The 27,123-nt window shown below is 29.6% G+C and overlaps 2 protein-coding genes across 10 annotated transcripts in view; one reads left to right on the top strand and one right to left on the bottom strand.

Moving 5' to 3' along the window:
* The window catches only part of LOC127285401 (synaptotagmin-7), an 858,561-nt gene that overhangs the window by 63,931 nt on the left and 767,507 nt on the right, over window positions 1-27,123 (bottom strand). The gene's annotated exons all lie outside the window — the stretch shown is intronic.
* The window catches only part of LOC127285399 (dynein axonemal intermediate chain 7-like), a 236,925-nt gene that overhangs the window by 151,739 nt on the left and 58,063 nt on the right, over window positions 1-27,123 (top strand). For 2 of the 3 annotated variants that reach the window (XM_051311392.1, XM_051311390.1), the window contains exon 15: window positions 6,055-6,492. The gene's annotated coding sequence lies outside the window, so the exon portion shown is untranslated. Of the gene's footprint in view, window positions 1-6,054; window positions 6,493-27,123 lie in introns of those variants that run through there. The other variant, XM_051311391.1, reaches the window with a different exon arrangement.

Below are 27,123 nucleotides of genomic sequence, written 5' to 3'. Positions count from 1 at the left end.
ATAATTAAAAGTATTAAATTTCAAAAAAAAAAATTTCGATGGAAAATTTTAGAAATTTTAGATGCTTTTAAATTCAAATTATTGAAAATTCAATTAATTTTGAATTCAAATTTTTGAGAATAATTAAATTTTATTTGATTTTAAATTTGGAAAATAATTGAATTTCAATTCATTTTGAATTGAAAATTTTGGGAAATAATTGAATTTTAATTGAAATTTTGGATAATAATTTAATTTAAGTTCATTTTTGATTGAAAATTTGGATAATTAATTTTGAATAGAAATTTTAGAAAATAATTGAATTTTATTTCATTTTAAATTGAAAACTTGGTAAATAATTAAATTTTAAATTGAAAATTTTGGATAATTATTGAATTTTAATTGATTTTGAATTAAAATTTCGGGTAATAATTGAATTTTAGTTTATTTTGAATTGAAATTTTTAAAAAATAATTCAATTTTATTGTGATATATTTTTTAAATTATAAACAATTGTTAAATTTCATAAAAATTTTAATTGAAAAATAATTTTGATATAATTGAATTTGTGATGTATTTAATTGAAGTGAAGAATCACTTTAGTTCATTTGTTAAATAATTGAATTGAATAAGATCTGAAGAAGATCTACATTTTATACAAAAAAAATGTATTTTATTTACATTTCTTTCAAATGTAAAAAAAATGTCGCATTTTATTAAAATAAGTCGTTAAAAGTCGTATTTTTGAAAAAAGTCGGAAAAAGTCGTATAATCCGAGGCCTGTAAACATATAATTTTCATTATTATCATTTAATATGTTATAATATTCTAATAAATTAAATTATTATTAATAATATTAATCTTTAATTTCTTTATAACAAATAATTAAATCCTCAATTTGGCGCGCTTGTGCGCGTTTAATTTTGCTAGTTACCTTGATAATTAGTTAATTAATTTTTTTACTACGAAAATTTAACCGGGTAATAAATGTATTAAACTTTATTTTAAAGCTGAAATAAAGCATAAAAGTGGGTGAGCGAATTTACCCGCAATGAGCGAAATAACCCCGTTTTACGGTACGTTATTTAGTTAATTAATTTATTTACAGAGAAAATTTGACAAAAAATTATTTTCTCATCGTGATATTTTTTTTGAGCTACCAATAAATTTTTTACAAATAAAATTTTAAAAAAATTATTTTCTCATGGTGAAATTTTTTCTGTGCTACGAGTAATTTTTTTTGTTAATTATATTCTCATCGTGATATTTTTTTAGGTCACAAATAATTGTCTTAAAAAAATTTTTTTTACTACGAAAATTTAACAAAAAAATTATTTTTTAATGGTAATATTTTTTTTGGCCAACAAATTTTTTTTTTGTCAAATTTTCGTTAAAAATAATTAATTAACGAATTATTAAGTATGACATTATGTTATTAATAATTATTTATGACATTAATTATTTATTAAGTTAATTATTTGTCATATTTAAAATAAAATAAAATATCTAATAAAATCAAATTTTTCAAATGTTTCCGCGCTGCGCTGATGGCTCAGCTCTGGACTTAAGTTCGCTCAACGCCACAGGGAGGGCGAACATCATAACTGTTTCTCGCAGTTGAGGTGCTATTAGATTGGTATATAAGCAGTGATCGAAAATTTTTTTTTTGTCGAAATTTTTTTCTGCCCGATGTCTCTCCTTTATTGGATTTGAGACAAATTCTTTTTTGGAAGAAATGGTTTCACTAATATTTTGATGACCATTTTTTTATTTTAATTAAAATATTAAAAATAAAATAATAATAATAACTATTAAAAAATAATAAAAATAAATTTTTTTTTAAATTATTATTAAAATTTTTAATATTGGATATTGGACTTACTAAATTACTAAATAAATAATATTAAAATAATTTTTGCAACATCGTAAACGACGTAGTAAACGACATCGTAAACGACGTAGTTTGCTATCCCAAATTCCGCTTTCATTTACGACGTCGTTTACTATGTCGTTTTCTACGTCGTTTACTACGTCGTTTACTACGTCGCAAACTACTTAGAATACGACGTCGTAAACGTGGTCGGAATTTTCAACTGGGTACAATTTTTTCTGGTCCTATTTTTTCCTTCAATTTCTTATGTCAATTTCCTTCGTGTTTTCTCATTAAAAAACATACTAAAATTCATTGCTCAATCCTTAACCAGGAATTTTCCTATATAAAATATAAGATCATATATAAGATTTTACATGGATTCCTATATATGATCTCATGTAAGAATTCATCATACAAGAATATATATAAAAATCCATGTAAAATCTTATGTATGATCTTATATATGTAGGATCATACATAAAATCCTATATAGGATCCTACAGAGGATCTTATGCAAGAATTAATCATATACACTGTAAAAAATTTAGGGAGTTAACGGCACTAGGAGTTTGGAGTTTGATTTATCGAGTTAAAAATCAACTCGAAAAAGGAGTTAACCAAGACTGGAAGGGAGTTCAGGTTAGGGAGTTCAGTATCAACTCTCTTTTGAGTTATTTTATAATGGAGGATCATATTCTCCAACTCGTGTAAGGAGTTAAAGTTGAACTCCCTAATCTGAACTCCCTTTGCTATAACTCCTCAATGGGTGGGAATTTTATAGCATCCCATGGGGAGTTGAGATTCAACTCCTTTTTTACAGTGCAGGAATTTATGTGGGATGTCATGTGTGGATTTCACTGTTTTATTTGTCCATCAAAGATACCAAGTTGGAAATTATATGAGAAATTATGTAGGAAATTAAATAGGAAATTATATGGGAAATTCCAATATAGATGTAGATCATCATAGTTCCACTCTTACGCCGCCAGATGGTGATAATTTTTTTCTCACAGTTGAGATTGAAAAATTCCTATATGAAATCCTATATTGTTTCCTTTATATAATTCTATGTGAAATCTTAGATATAGATATTTCAGAATCTACATGAAATCCTATATTATTTCTTATTTTCAAATCAATCATATATATGATCTCACGTGAGGATTTTTAATATGATTTCATGTCAGATTTTTTGTAATACTTTTTTATTCAAGAATCGAAAAAAGATTTGATGTATGATTTGATATAGGAAAATTTCTGGTTAAGGATTGAGCAATGAATTTTAGTATGTTTTTTAATGAGAAAACACGAAGGAAATTGACATAAGAAATTGAAGGAAAAAATAGGACCAGAAAAAATTGTATGATTTCACATAGGAATTTATATAATTTATTACTTAAAAATACGTTTATAAGAATTTACATCGAATCCCACTTCAAATCATGTCTCAATTTCCTATATGATTTTTCATAAGATCTTTTATAGTTTCTTACATGACACATAGGATTTTATGTGGATTTTAGTATATGATTTTATGTGAGATCCTATATAAGATCCTACATGAGAATTTTCAGTAGGGATACACGGAAAGAAAGTTTGTAGCAATATTTGATATTATGGTGTTACTTTTTAGTATATTTGATTACAATTGCGGAACATTTTGACATGATAACGATTTTCGATACTATTTTTAAGAATGATTGAGATTAAAATAAGAATATTTAATATAGTTGGAAAGAAAATTTGATATAATATTTACGAAATCTGAAATCTTTTTATTGAAACACAAAAATGTGAAATTTTAATAAGCTCTTTATCAATTCTTCTAACAAAATATTTCAAATTTCGTAATTAGAATTGTATAAAATGATATAATTATTTGAGATTTTGATATATTTGATATGAAAATTGAAAAAGAAATATCAAAGTTAATGAGATTCGACGAAATTTGCCGAAGTTGTACGTTCGAAATTGCCCGATCCTCACCGAGTGGTAACGAAGACTGACGAAGCTCTTTAGACAAGCCCCCTTTTACCATTATCTTGATACAGACCTGAATTTCTTTTATATAATTAATTTCGAAGATTTTACAATAAATCAGTAAAAAAATTGTTCTTCAAAAAATAATAAAATATATAATTATTTCCCAATAAATAATGATTTTTATTTATATATTTAAACATGTTTTGATATAATTTCACCTTTCTCATAAGCGGTGAAAAATATGTCTGATTAGTATATAAGAATGGTCACATCAGTTTTTCACATGAGCATAAATTTGTATATGAAGCGTTATTCTGCGAATGTTATACGTATTATCGTTAGTGTAGGTTAGGAATAAAAATAAGCCAATCGATGTAAAACAATGCGGTGTATGTGTGTGTGTGCATTTAAAAGTTCATATCCTCGTCTATCCTCGAGATAAGAAAGAGATAAAACTTTGGCGTAGAATCTATTGGTGTTTCTGTCGTCATCTGTCACGACTGAACCACTTCGAATTTTTAGTATAGTTTTAACAAATTTCGAAATAATGTTTCCAAATTTTCATATAAATTTAGTAAATAACGAAGTGCGCGTCGGTTTAACTTACTTCTGGTTTTTCGTATAAATTTATCAATTTACGAAATAATAATTTCAATTTCTGAAATATATTTTCTAAAAAGACTATTGGTAAAAATATACCGATTTTCGTTATCAAACCCAAATGTTCCGCGTTTGAAAAAGAAAATACTAAAATTTCCTATCAGATTTATCAAATATTGCTACTAAATTTCTTTCCGTGTACACGTGCTTATATGTGATTATACGAGTGTGACGTTTGCAGCACGAGGCGAAGCCTCACACTCGTATAATCACTCACTTTATGCACTTGTAACATAAATAACTATTTCTAAGTTGTATTAATTCTGCCATATTTATTATTTACTTCTCTATTTTTTTTACTGTTATACTATTTACAATTTAACTAAAAAATTTTATGTCACTATAATTTCGAAAAAAAACAAACGATTGCCTGAGAGAAAAGATTGGTTGGGGTTACCATTTTTAAGGTGACCATTTTCAGTTAGAAAACTATACTTCTGCTAATTTATTAGCTGTGGTTACTATTTTTATTGGTTGGCATAACTATTTTATTAGTTATTTTAACTAATTAGTTTGTTGGAATAGCTATTTAAGTAGTTATCTTACTAATCAAATGATTAGTCTGACTAACTAAGTGGTAACAGTAACTAATATAAATTAGCAAAAATACTCTTACTAACGAAATGGTAACAGCAACCAATCGTTTATCTGTGTGTTAAAGTATACTGAAAATAACAATAAATGAAAGTTTCCTTACTTAAAGTTGCACTTCGAAATTTGAAAAATAAATGAAAACAATGTTTGGAAAAAACAACTATTGAAAAAACAATACTTTGGAGAAAGGAATTTTTAGAAAAATTGCGTTTGGGGAAAATAATACTTTGGGCCGTTAGGTATTAGAACTTTTGGTTTGGAACTTTTGTACCCCAATATATGACCAAGCAAGTTCAAAAAATTATTATTCAATTTATTAACAAGTGTATATTATAATTTTAAACAGTATAAAAATATTTGGTATTCTTTAGCATAAATGATGTAATGTGAAAAAAGAATAGATGGAGAACTTTAATCAGAAGTTAAAGTTTCCTATGGAAGATGTAGTATAGAGACTGGAGGTATAAATCTCATTATGAAAAATATTCATGTGAAAACAAAATTTGCAAAGAGGTCGATACCATCTACACACTGGGTTATTATATTCTATAGATACTATAGGAATATTACTGATAGTTCAAGGAATAGAAAATTACTGTCTTGAAGAATAATTATGTGTCGAGTAATTATCTTAAAACTAAACGTTTCATACAAGGGAATACATTAATAATAAATGTTTTTAAACTTCCATGTCTCGGAGAGTTTTCAGTCTTGTATCAAGCACGAAACTGTTCATTTAACAGAAAGAAGATCATTACCACCATCATAAAAAGATTATACTTATGTCTTTTACGAGTACCTACTTTCATTTGTGACTGAAATAATTTTCAATCGATTTACTGATTTTTCTTATCTTCCATTTTAATTATAAGATATATTTAAATACATTATTTATGAAGAGTTGAGTACAAATATATTATAGATTTTGATAAAGAGAAGTAGTATAAATTTATCTTGTTTTGCAGATAATGTGGATTAATATTAAATGAAACAAGGCGAGTTTTCAATCAATTTACTGATTCAAATTTAGAAAGTGTCAATCATGTCGTTTACTTCAAAGAAGAAATATTACTTTTAATTCAATGCAAAAGGTCATGAAAAATAAGGTATGGATATTTTTACATTTCTAGGGCCTCCAACAAGCGTCTGCAAGCGTCCAGTGTGACTGCGCCCTTATACTCAAACGGGAAAAATATTCGAAACTCGTGAAAATTACTACTTGAGTGTACTTTTTATTTTATTACTATTACACTTACCTATACTTATTTGTGTGTATCATTAGTCAAATAATGTGTCATTCTATAGTTTTGTATATCAATTTTTTATTTTCACATAGAAAAAGAAAAAATTTTATTTTGTATTGAAAAAAATATGGCTCTTGCGCTAATACAATGCTTTCATTAGAGAAGAAAAATAAGGCGGTTTTATTTAAAATACTTTATCATAAAAAATAGTTCAAAAAACTTACAATTCTTTTATTGTTTACTAAAAAATAAAAAAAATGTAAGTTAATAAAACTATTTTATTCAATTTATTGCTTTTATGTTTATAATTATAATGTTTTTTAATAAAAATTAATTATTATGCATTATTTTCAAAACAATTAAAAAATTTTTTAAAACAATTATGTGTTATTATATCTAATTGAGAGAAATGAATAAAAACAAATAAGTTATATTTATCGTGTTCTTTAAAAGAAATTTCAAAACATTTGAAATAATAGTTATTTACGTTTTAAAAAAGAGAAAATTATTTTCTTTTATAAGTAGGGTAAATGCACTAATTGCGGCGCGATTCGAGTCAAAACACCTTTGAAATAGAAAATTCGACATTTCTATTGTATAAACTCAATTTAAGACTTATTAAACTAAGAGGTTACGTTATTTAGATGTTAAGAAAATGTTTAACTTTATAAAAATCGATTATTTAAACAAATATGAGAAATTAAAACTAATACCGAAATTTTCTATTGCGGCGCGTTTATTGTATCAGTTTCGGTGACAAAAATTACGTGTATTTTGAAGATACTTTTCCCTCCGAAATTAGAGCCAATGGAAATATTAAAAATGTTTCAATTACGACGAGAAAAAAAATTTGATCTCAAATAATTTAATTAATAAATTATTGTTTAAATGTGCATCTTCATTAGTAATTGTATCAAAAAAAGATTAAAATAATTTTTTTTAATCATTTTGCAACAGTTATATTAAATATAATAGTAATAATAGTTATTTTTTATGAAGGCGCCGTAATTGATGCTCTCGTCGTAATTGATGTACTTACCCTAATATTTAAAAATAATTAATTATTTATTTTTCTATTTCTTATTTTAAAGTTTTGCTCTTAAATAATAACCCAAGTAGCACGATATATCAATTAGATGCCACGGTGATATCACCGGGGAATGTCACCGTGACATCAGGAAAATGTCATGGTGACATCAAGGTGATATCACAGTCATATCACGGTGATATCATGGTGATATCACCGTGATATTATGTTGATATTTTACAGGGATTTAAAATTTTTAAAAAAATATAATATATTTTTTATTATTTTTATTATTTTTTTCATTTATTATTATTTTTTAAATTATTAAAAATTTTAAATCCCTGTAAAATATCAACATGTTATCACGGTGATATCATAGTGATATCACCATGATATCACCGTGATATGACTGTGATATCACTGTGATATCACCTTGATGTCACCAAGATATCACCTCGATGTCACCGTGTGATATCACCATAAGGCGGACATTTTGACATTTTCCTGATGTCACGGTGCCATTCCCCGGTGATATCACCGTGACATCTGGTTGATATATCATGCTACTTGGGAATTTTATTGAAAGTTCTACGTATAAGAAAGTGCTATTTGACGTGTAATATTTTTTGTAATAAAGGGTAATACTAAGTAATATATGTGTAAAACTTTGTAATACAGTAATATTTTGGTAGTAGTATGTAATACTTGTGAAAAGTGTAATACTAAGGTAATAATGGTAATATGTGTAGTTGTAGTCAAGTGTACACAATTTTTACTAGTAAATTTCCCCTCGATTTTAGTAATAGTTTTAAACAAAAATTTACAGCGAAAACTTTCTGTGAAAAAATGGAAATAAATGAAACAAGATAATCATGGCAGGGAGTATGGTACAGTCGTTTTATTCTCTTAGGACTAGATAAAATCCTCCACTTTATCTCTCGGTGCGTTACATGAGTTTATATATATTACGTATTTGAATGAGAATTACTAATCTACATGTTAGCAAATTTTATGTCAGTTTTTCACGATAGGGTGGTTTCAAACCTTCCCCATTTTTGTATGCATATTGCCGTAGGGGCGAACGTTTACCCGGAAAGGAAAATGCAATATCAAGACACGTGGAGATAAAGGCTTTCTGGAACATGAGGAAGATTCATGTGTGTCCCTATTGAAAATCCCCACATGGGAAACCACATGGGATCCTATGTCAAAAACCATGTAAAACCCCATTCCCCATATGGGAAACCACATGAGATCCCATATAAAAACTCATGGGAAATTGGGACAGGTATTGGCATAGGAAAATATCAAAACGAGGTTCCTCCATGTCATTTCCTATGTCAAATCCCATGTCAAATATCATGTTAAATACCATGTTAAATACTAATTGAGATCCTTTATCACTTTTTTGACAAATTTTCCCATGTCAAACCCCATGTCATTTCCCAAGTAAAAACCTTTATCATTTTTTTGAAAAATTTTCCAATGTCATTTCCCATGTGAAATCTTTTATCATTTTTTTGAAAAATTTTCCAATGTCATTTCCCATGTGAAATCTTTTATCATTTTTTTGAAAAATTTTCCCATGTCAAATCCTCTTTCGCCTTATCGAAAATACCCACATAGGAAAGCATATGGGAATCCACATGGGACACCATATGGGAATCCATATGGGAAATGGAATACGATTTCATGTGCATTCTTCCAAATGATAAAACAAATAGATTTAAGCATAGGAAATCATATAAGATTTCATATAGATTCTGAAATTTCAACCTAAGATTTCACATGGATTTACATATAGGAAACGATATAGGATTTTATTCGGGAATTTTTTAGTTGGCTGCTTTATGCAGGCGGCAGATTACAAAAAAATTAATTATTTGATTAAATATAAAATAATAATACTTCAATTCATCTGAAAATAAAAAAAAGTTTACTTTACTTCTGCCTTAGACTCTCAGCTTTTATAGTATTCCAGACTGATCTCAACTGTGAGAGAAAATATTTTCACCATCTGGTGGTGAAACAATGAAACTATAATGACGATCAACATCTATATTGAAATTTCCTATGTCATTTCCCATGTGAAATCCTCTTTCATTTATTCGAAAAATTTTCCCATGTCATATCCCATGTGAAATCTTATATCATTTTTTCGAAAAATTTTCCCATGTCATTTCCCATGTGAAATCCTTCATCATTTTTTTGACAAATTTTCCAATGACAAATCCTCTTTCGCCCTATCGAAAATACCCACATGGGAAAGCATATGGGAATCCACAGAGGAAATGGAATACGATAAAGGATTTCACATGGCAAATGACATGAGGTTTGACGTGGGAATTGATATGGGAAAATTTTTCCAAAAAATAATAAAAGATTTCACATGGGAAATGACATGGGAAATTTTTTTGAAAAAAAATGATAAAGGAATTCACATGGGAAATGACATGGGAAAATTGTTCGAATAAATGAAAGAGGATTTCACATGGGAAATGACATGGGAAATGACATAGGAAATTTCAATATAGATGTTGATCGTCATTATAGTTTCATTGTTTCACCACCAGATGGTGAAAATATTTTCTCTCACAGTTGAGATCAGTCTGAAATACTATAAAAGCTGAGAGTCTAAGGCAGAAGTAAAGTAAACTTTTTTTTATTTTCAGATGAGTTGAAGTATTATTATTTGATATTTAATCAAATAATTAATTTTTTTGTAATCTGCCGCCTGCATAAAGCAGCCAACTAAAAAATTCCCGAATAAAATCCTATATCGTTTCCTATATGTAAATCCATGTGAAATCTTAGGTTGAAATTTCAGAATCTATATGAAATCTTATATGATTTCCTATGCTTAAATCTATTTGTTTTATCATTTGGAAGAATGCACATGAAATCGTATTCCATTTCCCATATGGATTCCCATATGGTGTCCCATGTGGATTCCCATATGCTTTCCTATGTGGGTATTTTCGATAAGGCGAAAGAGGATTTGACATGGGAAAATTTTTCAAAAAAATGATAAAAGATTTCACATGGGAAATGACATTGGAAAATTTTTCAAAAAAATGATAAAGGTTTTTACTTGGGAAATGACATGGGGTTTGACATGGGAAAATTTGTCAGAAAAGTGATAAAGGATCTCAATTAGTATTTAACATGGTATTTAACATGATATTTGACATAGGATTTGACATAGGAAATGACATGGAGGAACCTCGTTTTGATATTTTCCTATGACAATTCCTGTCCCAATTTCCCATGAGTTTTTATATGGGATCCCATGTGGTTTCCCATATGGGGAATGGGGTTTTACATAGTTTTTGACATAGGATCCCATGTGGTTTCCCATGTGGTTTCCCATGTGGGGATTTTCAATAGGGGTCAATTCGAATCGTCAGATTATATAATAAAAATACTTTCGAATTATTATTTGACAGAATTTTTTAACTTCGAAAGAACATTTTTTATAATTTTCAATTTACCGAGTAATCATTTCTCATAATTATTATTGTAGAGAATTAGTATTTTTCATAATTTTTATTTTTCCAAAAACCTGTTTATACTATTTTGGATTTTACATAATTACCTTTTTTTATAATTTTTGTTTCTTCGAATTACCATTTTGTATAATAAATATTTTTTCGAACAATAATTATTTGTCCTATAATGTAATTTACCAAATTTATACTTTTTCTATTTTTTAAAGTTACGATTTGCTATTTTATATAATTTTCATTTTACCGAATAATCATTTCTCATAATTTCTAAATTTTCTAATTATTATTTTTCCGAATTTTAATTTTAACGAATTATTAATGTTAGAATTATTTCTTTTGCGAATTACCATTTAACATAATTTTAATATCCCCTAATATTTATTTATTCTAATCTCTATTTTCTTGAATCGTTATATGCCATAATCAGAATTTTACAGAATCTCCATTTGCTTTAACATACTTCCGGTAAATTTCAGTACTGCACGGAGAAAAAGGAATGGTTGGGCCAACCATAGGTATTGATAAATACGTTCCATCAATATTATATGGTTACCACAACCATATCTTTAGTTGATTCAACCATAGTATGGTTGGCCTAACCAAAGGTTAGGTTGTCACATCAAAATGACAAAAAATTGCAAATTTGATGTGTCAACCTGACCTTTGGTTGCGCCAACCATACTATGGTTGTATCAACTAAAGATATGGTTGTGATAACCATATAATATTGATGGGACGTATTTATCAATACCTATGGTTGACCCAACCATTCCTTTTCTTTCCGTGTGTAGTTTCCCATCAAAACACGGAAAAAATTTTGGTGCACCGGTTGTACTAGTTAGTAAAGAAACTCTTGTACTTTAAAAATGGACGTCAGTTATCCCGGTTTTGGGCAGCATACGTCCCCTATAGTGCGTCTGATGTCCCTTATAGTGCTTCAGACGCAACAAATCAGGATAACAGATGCCCTTAACCCATAGTACAACACTTCTACCATAGATTGAACGTCTGATGCACCAAAATTTTTTCCGTCCATTAATTTCTGGAATTTTTGCGCCACTTCCTGTGACGCACTCTACCATAGCCACAAGCGATGGCCTGGCGAGGATAAATTCCAGAAATTAATATATATGGGAAAATACAGTACTGAAATTTACCAGAAGTATGTTAAGGCAAATGGAGATTCTGTGAAATTCTGATTATGGCATATAACGATTCGAGAAAATAGAGATTAGAATAAATAAATATTAGGGGATATTAAAATTATGTTAAATGGTAATTCGCAAAAGAAATAATTCTAATATTAATAATTCGTTAAAATTAAAATTCGGAAAAATAATAATTAGAAAATTTAGAAATTATGGGAACCCTATTGAAAAAAACACGTATAATTATACGTATTATTATACGTATAATTATACGCATAATTATACGCATAATTATTCGTATTATTATACGTATAATTATATGTATTATTATACGTATAATTATACGTATAATAAGACATACGAATTTGAAACAAGAATTATACGTATAATTATACGTATAATAATACGTATAATTAATTATACGTATAATAATACGTATAATTATACGTATTATTATACGTATAATTATAATTCTATTAAAACTAGAATAATAGAATAGAATAGATTAATTAGTAGCAAAATTGCGCTGAAAATTTTTAGAAATTTTAAAATGCAAATTAAATTTCACGAAAAAAAATATCGTCGAATGTCAATTCAAGCAGTCGCCCATCCAAGTACTAACCGCGTCCAACGTTGCTTAACTTCCGTGATCTGATGAGAACTTGTTCCTTCGCCTTGGTGTTTCCGCTGTCTTGTCTTGATTAATAACTTTGTCGTATAAGTATTGTATCGCACCTAACCTCACTTTTAGTGATACTTATACGACAAAGTTATTAATCAAGACAAGACAGCGGAAACACCAAGGCGAAGGAACACAGTGTCAACCGAGTCGTCGGCCAAGTAACATCGTCTCTTAAGTACGCGGATAGTTCCGCCGTTAGTGTAATATTTATATTTTTATTATCGCATTTCAGATCGATTAACGTTCTGATATTTAATCACACCGGATTTCACTAAAAAAAAGTGAATAAGCTCTAATAACCGCTACTCTTATATTCTATATAAGAATTAGAATAAAACATTATAGGCTTTTCGCTCGTGGCGGATTATAAATGGCGACAAGCACATGTTGATCGCTGAGTGAAATCGACTTCTTTAACGATTGATATAGATGACAGTGTCGCTGTGAAAATGCAGGAAGTGTTGTGACTGAAAGTGCAATAAATAAGCTATTGAATTTTTCATTATTTTTCCTTACAAAACCCACTGTGAAAGAATAAATATCTTCTTGTTCTTTCCTTGTGAACTTTATTCTTATCAGTGTATGTAAAAGGCAGTACAAGTGTGTGTAATAGCCACTGTGAGTATACAATATACTAGGAAAAATACCGCCAAAAGGATTTCCATCTCCCGCCAAATGATTCGACCTCTCACCAAAAGCACGCTCGGAAAGAGGGCGCCTTCGTCCTCTACGTCACAAGCAAACGAGAGGAAGAGACGTAGGGATAGCGAAACTCCTCCCCCTCCCGCACTGGGAGATAAAAGAAGACCTCCGACGAATCAACTGTCTACGGAAATCAAAGCTAAAATAAAAATACTATCACCAAAGGAAATAAAAGCTTTAGGACTAAACACCAAAGATAAAAATGTATTAAATGCATTATTAAAATCAAATCTAGTTCAGCCCAAGAAAACACAACAAAATCCTAACCTGCTTTCAAATGAAATTAAACTTTTGACAAGTGCAACAAGCAAACATGACGACAGCATTATTGCTAGATCTTCATCAACAATGAGTACAAATATTGTCTCAGCTATGGAAAAAAGCACCGACGACTCGGCAGACAACTCATTAAGACAAATAAAAATTCCAACCATCAATCCTAACAACTTTAATAAAAATGAATCAATCGGAATTACTATTGTAAACAACGATGACAATGACGAAATGCAAGATTTAAACAAATTTGCGACAAGTAACAAATTTGACGCACTAAATGACGTACCTGACGTATTAAATATAAAGGAAGTAAGCAATAACCACATGAAGGACATTTTGTCTAGCAGCCAGATTGATGGAGATAACCCACATAACAAATCATACAACCCATTCCTCGAGGAGGATGTTAATACTTCCACGAGCAGCAAGGGAAGCCGTTGCTCACACAACTCCGTCCCAGATGATCAACAACATCCAGCAAATCGATCTAAACAAAAAGCTAGTAGAAGAGGAAAAATATATAACACCAAACGCCTGCAGTCATCAGGAGCACACAAGTTCCGGTCAAGTATGCCACCTATATATATATACAACGGTAAGATAACTGAGTTTACAAAATTAATTAGGGACTCGATTCCCGAGAACAGCTTTGCTATAAAAAATCTAAGTCACAATAAATTTGCCCTAATGGTATCTAATCTAATGGAATTTAAGTCAATTTTAAAAATTTTAAAAGAAAAAAATATTGAATTTTTCACACGCACCCCAAAAGAAGAGAGAATTCCCTCTCTAATCTTAAGGGGGATCTCTCATGATTTTCTTGAAGAAGAATTATTATTAGAAATAAACAAATTAAAATTAGAAAACGTAGAAATTTCTAAAATAAAAAAAATTAATACAAAAATCTTCTTTAACGCGAGAAGTGGTGGAAACGCCTTTTTAATTCAATTAACACATAATAGCAATATACAAAGTTTAACAAGCGTGGCTGTTCTCGCGAACCAGATGGTCACTTGGGGAAAAATACAGAGAAGGGGTCCTATCCAATGTTTTAACTGCCAAAGATTTGGCCATATATCGAGATATTGTAATAGAGTGTATCGTTGCGTCAAATGTAATAATGATCACAATCCGGGAGAGTGTGCATTGAGTGCCGATGAAAATGGATTTAATGAAAACGTTTTTTGTGTGGGTTGTGGTCAAACTGGGCATCCCGCCTCCTACAGGGGCTGTCCCAAATATAAAGAAAAAATTGATCAATTTAAAAAGAATATTACAGCCGCCGATGAAAAACGTCGCAATATATTAAGAAAAGTAACAAATTTTGTATCGCCTGAAAAATCATATGCTAGAGCAACTAGCCCCACTAAACCGATAAGTGAAGGAAAAGAGGTGGAACCGACGGCAATGGGTGGGGTGCCCTCCCAGTCAGTCGACGCTTTGGCCCGAGTGGGGAGCATACTAGACGCGTTTAAAGACAGCATACTTGATGCGATGAAAGTCCAATTATCAGATATAAAAAAACAGGTGACGGTGAACTCCGAGAGGATTGATCAAATTTTTTGTTTATTAGAAAATAATAATAATGGCTCCAAATAGGATCGTGAATTGTAATAATTTTCAAAAAAGGACGTCCGATCGGACCGTAAATGAAAAACTAACTATTTTTTCCATTAATGTTAACTCCCTGGTTCACAACAATAGACGCTATAATCTTCTCCACACATTGAATCGGTTGAGGGCGGATGTAGCACTAATTAGTGAAACTAAACTTAATAATTCGCATAAGATAAGTTTTCAAAACTATACAATGATAAGAAGTGATCGCGTTTTGTCTCAAAAAGGTGGTGGCACAGCCATTTTTATTAAAGATAAATTTAAATTTTCTAGAATCAACTTAAAATGCCAATCAATTCTTAAAAATATAGAATGCACTATTGTCAAACTTAATTTGATTAATAATAAAAAATTTTTCATTATTAGTGTCTATGCGGCAGGTCTAGCAATTAAGGATTTCATTAATGATTTTAAACTTATTTTTGAAGAACTTCATCTTGACAACACGAATAATTATTACCTTTTTGGGGGTGATTTAAATGCAAGACACCCCGATTGGGGAGATGTTAAAAGCAACTATCGAGGTAGGAGCCTAAAAAACTGGCTATTAAAAAATGACTTACGTTTTAGAACAACAATCACCGGTCCCAAAGAGGCATCATTTCCAAGTAAAAATTCTTTTATAGACATAGCCGTTCACGATTCTCGCGTGAATATATTAAATAAAATTAATGATAAGATTCCTGTAATCCCCTACGACAGCGATCACAATGGACTTTTAATGCACATCCGCCTTCAAACGGATGAAAATTTTTTATTCGAAAAACCTACACCGAAAAATAAATTAAATTTTAATCAAACTGATTGGAGCTCTTTTTATCATAAAATGTTTAACCACCCCTCTCTACCCTCCATATCGGAAAAAAATAATTTAAGCATAAGAGAAATAGACAACTATTTAGACGAAATCGATGAATTGTTACTGCAAACCCTGAAGGAGACTACCCCCCCTCCTAAAAATTATGACTCAATCTCGAGATATATAAATGGCAGAATAAGTGAGGGTCAAAACATAAAAAGTTATCTTTTATCTTGCATCCACAGAATGAAGAATAAACCCTATCATTTCACAAATGAAATTGTACTGTACAAAATTTTATTGAAAAAGGTAAAAAAAAAACTACAACAATTATTCAGAACTTCAATTAATGACTATTGGGCAAAAAAAATCGGAAGTATCAAAATCAGCGATAATCAAAAAATATTTCCTAAACTCAATCCCATATTTAGGCCTAATAAAATAAATGATATTCCTAATTTAACCATCGATTCCGATCGTATCGATCTTTTGCAGGCTGCCAACATACAGGTAAATGACATGATACAGGATAACAATAAAATTATAGTTACCAATAAAGTACGGAAACTTAATATTTTAGGAGCACATTACGCATCTATAAATAATCAAATACGAGAATCAAATAAACATGAACTTAATTCAATTATCAAGAACGCAATCTCCAAATTTAAAATAGACGCAGGACTCGATCGAACTGAGCTGCGACCTTTTATAACCTTTTCTGAACTCAATGTTGCAACAAACCCTAAATTTGAAATTGACCCTTACTTCTTTTGCGATTTGTATAAACTTAAAAAAATAATTCATAAACTTAAGAGTAAAAAGTCTACTGGTGTGGATGGCATACCAATGATTGCCATTAAATATCTTCCCGATAATGTCCTATCACTCTATCTAATTCTAATAAATAACATGTTGAATAATAGCTATTTTCCAGATAAGTGGAAAACAGCCATACTCAGGCCACTTTTGAAAAAGGATAAAGATCCTGCTCTGCCGGTCAGCTACAGACCGATTAGTCTGCTCCCCAATATGAGCAAGGTATATGAAATAGTTTTAAATCAATCCATCAATAGAATCAGTCTAGAAAAAAATATTATCCCTAATGAACAATTTGGTTTTAAATTTAAAAATTCTACCGTTCACGCTATTACAAAATTAACTTCTGACGTAAACAAGGCTCTCTCGGGGGGCAGACTGGTCGCTGCTTGCCTGATAGACTTAGAGAAAGCCTTCGATATGGTGTGGCTCGATGGGCTGTTTTTCAAACTAATTATGAAGGGTTGCCCCCCTCATCTGCTTCGTGCACTATGGACCTCCGTGAGAGGGAAAAAAATGGTGGTACAGGATGGGGAGGACAGGTCTGATATTGTCTTTTCCCTAAACAATGGTCTCCAACAGGGAGCAGTGAATTCACCAGTGTTGTTCAATATATATATGGGAGAGGTTCTCAGGTCATTTGGAATAAATAAAGGGGAAGAAATACGAGGTATTGGCTTCGCGGATGACTTAATAGTCTATGTGACTGATTATTTATTAACGGAGGCCCAAATGAAACTCCAAACTCTCCTTGTAAAACTCGTAGACTATTTTGAAACATGGCATTTAAAATGCAATTTAAATAAATGCGAAACTATCTTATTTAGGCCCACACTTTTGAATCAATTAAATAAATATAGAACTAAAAATAAAATAATATGGAGGAATTTTGAAATTAGTATCGGTTCAAGACACGAAACCGTGTTATCTCACAAAAAAATTGTCAAATACCTTGGAATTTTTGTTGATGACAAACTGCGTTTTACTCACCATATAACTAATTCTATTGAGACTGCTAGAAAAACCTTCTTTAGCTTAAAAGGGTTGTTCTATTCGAGATACTTAGATGCGCGAGTCAAGGTCCTTTGTTACATTTTACTGATTAGGCCCATACTTACGTACGGCTGTGCGATCTGGTTTGGAGTGTCACCTCACACTGTCGAAAAGCTAAGAGCCTTTGAGCGATCCTGTTTGAGGGTGTGCCTCGGCATGTTCCGCGACCCGGAAACTGATTATATAACATTATTCTCAAATAGTAAAATATATAATAAAGCTAAGATACCAAGAATCGATTCATTTATACTAAAATTAACACGCAATCACATAGCAAACGCCATTAAAAACAAAACAAATCCACAGATATCAGCACCCTTTGAACAAAATACTGATGAAATTAAAAAAATGATTGCTCAGGGTCGCTTGCCTGTCGAGGCATTCCCTCTTCTGGATAGGGAGGGATTCATACAGGATGACAATAATTTACCTATTCTATATCATGTATCTAGACATGTGGGAAATGGGGTGGTAAAGTTTAATAAATATGACTTAGAAAATGATAGCACAATTAAATTAGTGTATTCAAAGTCGCTCCCCCCTCGGGACATAGCTGACAAATCCAGATTGAATATACGCAGATACCCATGGCTGCAGGTGTGAGTGTTGTTTCCTTGTTTTTTTTTCTCTTTTTTGCCTTTTCCTTCCCTTACAGTCTTCCTTATGTACCATAGTCGAGTGTAGGACTCCTCACTCCATCACACAAAAGAAAGTGACTGGATCGGACTTTTTTTTTCGCTAACTTATTAAGACATAGCGCTTTTTTGTACCGCTCCTCATTACCTTATACAATGTAGGGACACTACTCCTTTATCGAATGGGTCATGTATACGTTTTTTATTATATCATTGTCGCGTCTACGAGCACAGCCTGTGCGCTGTCGAAGGACCAATATGTTGTTACTAATTGTTCAACGTTCTTATTTATTGCTTATTCGTTGTTTACTACTATGTATTTATTATTGTTACAAATAAAAAGCAATTTAAAAAAAAAAAAAAAAACCAAGGCGAAGGAACAAGTTCTCATCAGATCACAGAAGTTAAGCAACGTTGGACGCGGTTAGTACTTGGATGGGTGACTGCTTGAATTGACATTCGACGATATTTTTTTTCGTGAAATTTAATTTGCATTTTAAAATTTCTAAAAATTTTCAGCGCAATTTTGCTACTAATTAATCTATTCTATTCTATTATTCTATTTTTAATAGAATTATAATTATACGTGTTTTTTTTCAATAGGGAAATGATTATTCGGTAAAATGAAAATTATATAAAATAGCAAATCGTAACTTTTAAAAATAGAAAAAATATAAATTTGATAAATTACATTTTAAAACATAACATTGTTCGAATAAATATTTATTGTACAAAATAGTAATTCGAAGAAAACAAGTTGTAAATTCAGATGTTCATTACATGAACATTTTGCTTCCTCTTTACGATCAGCAAAAAAATTTGCTTCCTCGTGGAGAAAGCAAAATTTTATTGCCAAAATGTCAATTTTTGATTTTTTAACTTTCATTAATTTTTTAAATTTACTTCAAATGTATACTTTATATATATCGATCGATTCGTCTTGACGTAAGGAAAACGATTTTATTATATATAACCTTCAATTTTTCTATTTAAAAATTTTTTCGATTAAAAAAAATTTTTTGGAAAAAAGACGATAAAATTTTTTTTGGGATATTTTTCAAAATCCTTTGGTCAGATTTGAGATATTAATATGATAAATGAGCCTACCAAATTTTATCTAAATCCATTAAAACCTGTTAAAGTTATCTTCTAAACAAAAAAGGGATCCACACACACACACCCACATACATACACACACACATACATACATCCGGACAATTGATCAGGATCTCATATAACATGTTTCTATAAAGAAAAAAATTTGTTTCCGCCACTTTGGAAAGTTTTATAAATGAAAGGACTACAAAGCTTCCTCCACGAGGAAGCAAAAAAATTATAAAAAATGGTAATTATGTAAAATCGAAAATAGTTTAAACTTTTAATTGGAAAAATAAAAATTATAAAAAATACTAATTCCGCTACAATAATAATTATGAGAAATGATTATTCGGTAAATTGGAAATTATATAAAATGTTCTTTCAAAGTTAAAAAATTCTGTCAAATAATAATTCGAAAGTATTTTTATTATATAATCTGACGATACGAATTGAAAAAATTATAGTCAATTCCTTTTAGATAAAACGATTTTCGAGAAAATAAAAATTCGAAAAAACAAATTTGGGGTTTAATCATGCGCCTCTTCTGTTTTGTTAGGTTTATAAATTTTTAATTTGAAAATCTCTACAATTAATATTTTGTCGTAAGAATAATAAAATTAGTTTGTTGTGAGAGTTAATTTTAGAAAATTTTGATTGATATTGTTTACCACAACAAATTTTTTTGTTGTCATAGCAAATAATTTGACTGTGGTTATTAATTTTGATAGTTTCGACGGAAAACAGAAGTTATCTAAGGAACATTTTTAAACAAAAAAAATTAATTTTTTTGGAATTCTAAACCAGAAAGTCCCCTTATTAAAATTAGACTTTTGTATGTAAATTGCTTAAGACTTGGAAATTCATGCATAATTTTCCGTTTCAATTCACAAGGATTTTTAAAATACAATTAAAAAAATTTTGTAGTCTGTCTATTTGCCTGCTCAATATTTTTGCGCGCATCACGAAAAAATGGCTTGTTCAAATTTAGAGTTGGAAAGTTTTAATGAAAAGTCGACTTTCTCGATTTATTTCGATTTTTTCATAAATGACATAAATTAATAATAAATTATTTAAAAAATTTTGAAAGTATTCCCAAACCGCACTTGGTGCCATTATATAAACAAAACTCTTTCTCGATTCTTAAATTTAAAAAGAAGATAGTCTAACACTTTAGGCGGCTTCCATAAATGATGACACAGGATTTTCGGACATTTTCGACCCCCCCCCCTCCCCTATGTCACAATTTGTCACATTTTTTCAGACCCCCCCACCCCTATGTCACGTCACAATATTCAAAACAGTTATTTTTCATGAAAAAAATCTTTTTTCAATAAATAGAAATTTAGTTACTTTAAATAATCCCTCAACTAATGAATTTGCTTATTTATCAAGCATTTTTAATGCAAATATACTTGCAAAAGAAAATCAGTACAAAATTAATAATAATTGCGCACTAATTGTATTCTGAATTTTCACAATTGTATTCGAAAACAAATATTAATTTTTATAAGTTCTGATTACATTATTATTATTTTTAGAGCTATAAAAATAATTCTTATAAATTTTGTTTTAAACATAAAACTAACTAAAACTATAAAGGTTGAGCCATGAGCTTACTTTAAGGCCTAAGCAGAATAGATTCTTGAACGGGAACGCAATCGTGAACGGAAACGTAAGAATGGGTGAGAGAAGAATAAAGATATTTGCTATCCTTCTCTTACACATTCTTACGTTTCCGTTTACGATTGCGTTCCCGTTCAAGAATCTTTTCTGCTTAGGCCTTTAGAATACACATAAATGCAAAGTGCGAGAACTGTGAGTGCGCCCTTAAGGTGACGCAAGATTCAGATGCGCCGAATCAAAAAACGGCGCGCTTTATGAAAGATATTTAAATTTCATGAAGTAAAAAAATTGATTTCTTTAGTTAAATGAAAGTTACTTTTAAAGTAAATTCGTGATGTCACAGTTTATGAAACACCCCCCCCACCCCTGTCACAATTTCGTAAACCCCCCCTTCCCTAAGCCTGTGACATCATTTAAGGAAGCCGCCTTTTTTTATAGTCGATTGCAGTCGATTTTCTATAGTTGAAAGTCGATCACAAAAAATCGACTTTTAAAATGAGATAGTCGATTATAATCAAAACTCGAAGTCGACTTTACCATCCCTAGTTCAAATAAATGAAAATTAAAATTCTACAATATGCATATTAGTGTAACTTGAAATTTTAGCTTTATGGAATTAAAAAAAATATTAATTCGAACGAAAGTTATGACATTTTACCTAAACATGTTAAAAAAAATTGCAAAATTGTCATCTGATAGTAATTTGTAAAAATTTGCAAAATCATCATTATGTACATAAATCATTATCAACTGCAAATAGAGTGTCATCAACTTTTTAAAATTAAACTTTTTTATGAGATAATACATAGTACATTGGAAAGAACATCCCTCTAACTATAAAATTTAGAGTACGGAATATTCAAGTGTCTATAGATTTAATCGATATTAATTACTGACATGAATAAGACGAGTTTCTTAAACAAGGGTGCTTTCAAGAGAATAAATTAATATTAAATTAGACGAGGGACCTCTCAGTTAGATGGTTTTCTGACAGTAATACTTTAGTCGTCGTTGAGTTCACTTCGTATGAAATATTTTTTAATTTTTGAATAATTTAAAAAATATTTAACCTGTGAAATTGATGTTAAAGAATAGATACGAGATGTGTTAGATATTAAATAAATAAACAGAAGGCAAGGCATCAATGTAAGAAAAAAATAAAATAAGTAATTCTTTTTTATTTTATTTTCATTAAATTTATAAATATTATTTTTATGTTTATTAACTTCAATAATAAATAAATTTGAAAAGATATTATATAAATAAATAATAGTTAAATAATAAAATAATAATAACGGGGATAATTTGAGAGAAAATTCTTGGAAACTAACAATTTAAAATTTTATTAAATTTCCTCTGCACTTTTCCGAAAAATTTACTCCTATAATTTTCTGGAAGTTAACCGAAGAAGTTACCAAGGGAAACTGCCGAACCTAAGACATTATTAGATTCAGGAAAGTACACAAGAAGTTTCCAGGAAGTTACACGTGGAAATTTTCGAAGTTACCTTGGACATTTTCCTGGAAATAATGGTGCTATGTGGGCAAATAAAAACATAAACAAAATGTATTGTTTGGAGAAAAAAGCGTCCGACATTTTGATATCTCAATAAAAAGTGGGGGAACATAAGCAGTAGCGTAGCATTCACTCCAAAGAGAGTGAGGCCAAAAACACTGTTGAGTATCGTGAACCAAACGGAACTCAACGGTGTTTAGTTACAACAACTACTAGTAAAGTTAGCATGACAATATTTTAGGCTACTAAACAAGTTTTGTAGGCACAACCGTAACTCTTCTCTCCGTGTATGAATTTGCGCAATATTGACAACATTGCACGACAAACTTGCCGCAAGCTTACTGAAAGCTACAAATGTCCCACCTGACCCAAGCTTGCATGGTAAGCTTACCGAAAGATTGCAGTGTAAGGTTACTGTAAGATAGCACAATAAGATTATCGCAAGATTGCTTAGTAATAATATAATATAATATAATATAAAAATTATATATTATTGTATAATATTTTATATGCAGATATTATTATTAGTATTATTATTATTCCATATATATACTATATTATAATAGATAATACATAATAGATAAGTTTCAATTAATTGAACAATTTTTTTTTCATGCGACACGACATGTTTATGCAGAATTATCGTGTCGTGACAAGTCATGATACGATACGATACGATTCTCAAATTGTTAATGTGTCTAGTCGCGCCACGATACTTTTGGAAATTCGTAAACGTGTCCAGTCCTGCCACGATACGATTACAAATTTCTAAACGTATCGTGCTTCGCCACGATACAATTATGAATTTGTAACTGTGTCGGGTCGTGCCACGATACGTTTAAAAAATTTTAAAAGTGTCGGGTCTCGCCACGATACTTTTAATTGTTTTCAAACGTGTCGAGTCGCGACACTACACGACACTTTCTTAAAATTCAACAACATTTCGTGTCCGAGACAGTCCCTGATATATACCAATCGATTCGTTTCAATGCAAGGAATAAAATTATTTCATACATAAACTTGATTTTAACACTGTAAAACAAAAGGTATTAATTTAATACCGATTTTAGGTACTAAATTGTTATTTGGTTCTATTTTGATACCTAAAATTGGTACTGTTATAGTACATTTTTTTACAGTTGAATAAACACATCATTTTTTAGCTAAAATTTGATTTTTGTGATTTCTTAACTTTCATTAATTTTTTAAATTTCAATCAAATTTATACTTTATATATATATATATCAATCGATTCGTCTTGACATAAGGAAGAAAATTATATTGTATATTACCTATTTAAAAATTTTTTCAATTAAAAAAAAAATTTTCGAAAAAGGCGATAACATTTTTGGGGTATTTTTAAAATTTCTCTCTTCATTTTTGAGAGATTAATGTGATAAATAAGTCTACTAAATTTTACCCAAATCCATTAAAACCTGTTAAAGATATCGTGTTCACAAAAGAGATCCACACACACACACACACACACATCCGGACAATTGATCAGGATCTCATACAACATGTTTCTATATAGAGAAAAATTTGTTTTCACCATTTTTAATATTTTTATAAACGAAAGGACTACGAAGCTTCCTCCACGAGGAAGCAAAATAAATTTTTTAGGTTTAAATCAAGGTTATTTGGCAACCTCGCACCAACCTTGCTACAAGCTTACCGTGCAAGCTTACTGAGCAATCTTGTGGTAACCTTATACTGTAATCTTTTGGTAAGCTTACCATGCAAGCTTGGGTCATGTGAGATATTTGAAGCTTGCAGCAAGTTTGCCGTGCAAGGTTGGCAATATTGCGCGGCAAGCTTACGTACTATCTGGGTTTTATTTACTTCCCTAAAGAGGTATCAAAAAAATTAAAGTTTAATTCCTTTCTATGACTCTAGTAAGTCATTGCAAATTACTTGCAAATAGCTCGAAAAGTACGCATTTTCGTAAAAAATATCCAAAACAAAAGTTGTTCTCAAAAAAAAAGATCTACCTTTTTGAACCCAAAAAATTTGTCCCGGTACCCAACAGTGAAAAAAGAAGTATCACGAAAATGCGTACTTTTCGGGATATTTGCAAGTTTCCATACTTTTGGAACACCCTGTATACAGAATGCTGGGTCATTGTTTCAATTTGCTAAGTAAAGGAAAATAAGTATTACTAATTAATTGTACATCTTCTTTCTCATTAATAGTAAATTCTTTGCTGTTAATATGGATCATTTCTGAAATCAATCTTTTTCTATATGAAAATGCGTAATCTATAATTTTTGCATCCATTTGAATATTATTATTATTAATACGAATTCGCGAGAAGGCAAATTCATTTCAATTTATTTTCGTTTGCTGGGTAAGTATATAAAAAATATTAATGACAGTGTAAACATGTGTTAATTAATTTAATTTATTTTCTACTAATGAAATGAAAAATATTTTAAAATAATGTTTGATAAATAAATTATTTTAATTCGTTATTATTTAAACACAAAGCTTTATTATTATTGTATAATTAGTTCATTAATATGTCTATGTCAGTGTCATTAGTTATAATGAGTCTGTTTGTTTCTCTTGTAATTATTGTTTATAATGAAAAGGAAAAAAGAGTCTTTCTGATTTGCAATTAAACATAAAATCTATATTTTTTTAATTGAGATATAGACATAAACAATGTGGTACATTTTATATAAATTTTATTTGTGATTCAATTCGACAAGTAGTTGAATCGTGAATACATTTAACAATTATCCCACACACGACTTAATTTAAACAATATTTTTCCTTTTGAATAAATTTATTAAATATTTTATTTGAAAATTAATTCTACACAGTCATTTTAGCTTACAATTTAACGTAATAAATATTTAATTCTCTCTTTTCTCAATTTCAAAAGAATTTTATTTCTAAAATTACCCGCCAAATATTTTCTTCATGAATTAACTTGACGGATAATTTTTTTTCATTTATTAATACAAGAATTATATATTTTCGATTAATAAAAATTATGAGAAGACACCCTTTTAGATATAAATTCTCGCAAGCAAGCCAGTCACTAATCTATATATTCAGGTTTGTAATAAAATATGACGTATATAAAATAATGTTCTAATAGAAGAGATTCGCAAGCAATATATTATGATAATGTATTAGGGGCCATACTTTAATTACGTAACGCTCTTTCTTTGAAAATTGAACCCTCTCTCCCCCTATGTAACAGATTTTTGTATACATTAGCGCCATTTTTTTGCTGTGTGTAACAAATAGCTTGATCCCCCACCCTATGAAGCGTTACGTAATTAAAGTATGGTCCCTTATGATAATAATAAATAAATAAATAAATAATAAATTCTAAATCCATTCATTTTTTTGTTAAAGTAATTCAATGAACGTCATCAAATGATGTACCTACAAATTTTTGTAAGATAATAATTTTAGAAATAATAGGAAAGCGGGGGATTGAATGTAACAAATTTCAGAATATTATATAAATTATATAACCTATATTTCCTCACAATATATCACGTGAATATTCCATTTTCATATCAGGATGTTTCAACGTTTTTATTCTGTAAATTCACTTTCACTCACTTAACATTCAAGGAGCTTCTACAACAATTTGCATCGGTACATGTATCTGTATACTTGCTTTGCATTTGCTACTGCATGTGCGCGTGGGCATCAATTTTCAGTTGTCGAATATTAAATTAATTAATGAAATACTAATTAATTAAATGTAATTAATTAGTAATCCTATTATATATTAAATTAATTAATTAATTACTAATTCATTACATTTAATTATAATTAGTAATTCATTAATTAATTCTGTATTCGATATCTAGAAATCAATGTGCGCGATCACATACAAGATCAAATGCAAAGCAAGTGCAAATACAAGTACCGATGTAAGTTGTTGTAGAAGCTCCTTCACGTACCTTTAAAGTCAACGCACAATAGTTTCGCGAAAATCGTCTGCAAACGTGAAGCATTCGTGAAGACTGTTAGCATTTTATAACCTAAATTATCCTAAAAATTTGATGCCCGTGAAGTTAGCAGCACAACTTTATCAAAAACAATTTTCTTTTTTTCTAAACGTTTGTTGGTCGTTTGATAGTGATTGATGGTTGATACCCAACGTTTGATGGTAATAATTAGATACAATAAACAAACATCAAATATTCGTGTGCTAATTTCACGGTGCACCCCAATTTTAATAAAATCCTATTTTTTCAGTAGTAAACGTTTGTTGGTCGTTTGATAGTGATTGATAGTCAGTTCTGAACGTTTGATGGTTGA

This window comes from Leptopilina boulardi, unplaced genomic scaffold (genome assembly GCF_019393585.1).
Source record: "Leptopilina boulardi isolate dan_hultmark-lab unplaced genomic scaffold, ZJU_Lbou_2.1 LbouV2_332, whole genome shotgun sequence".
In the NCBI taxonomy this organism is placed as follows: domain Eukaryota; kingdom Metazoa; phylum Arthropoda; class Insecta; order Hymenoptera; family Figitidae; genus Leptopilina; species Leptopilina boulardi.
This window is presented reverse-complemented; position numbering and strand designations above follow the sequence as displayed.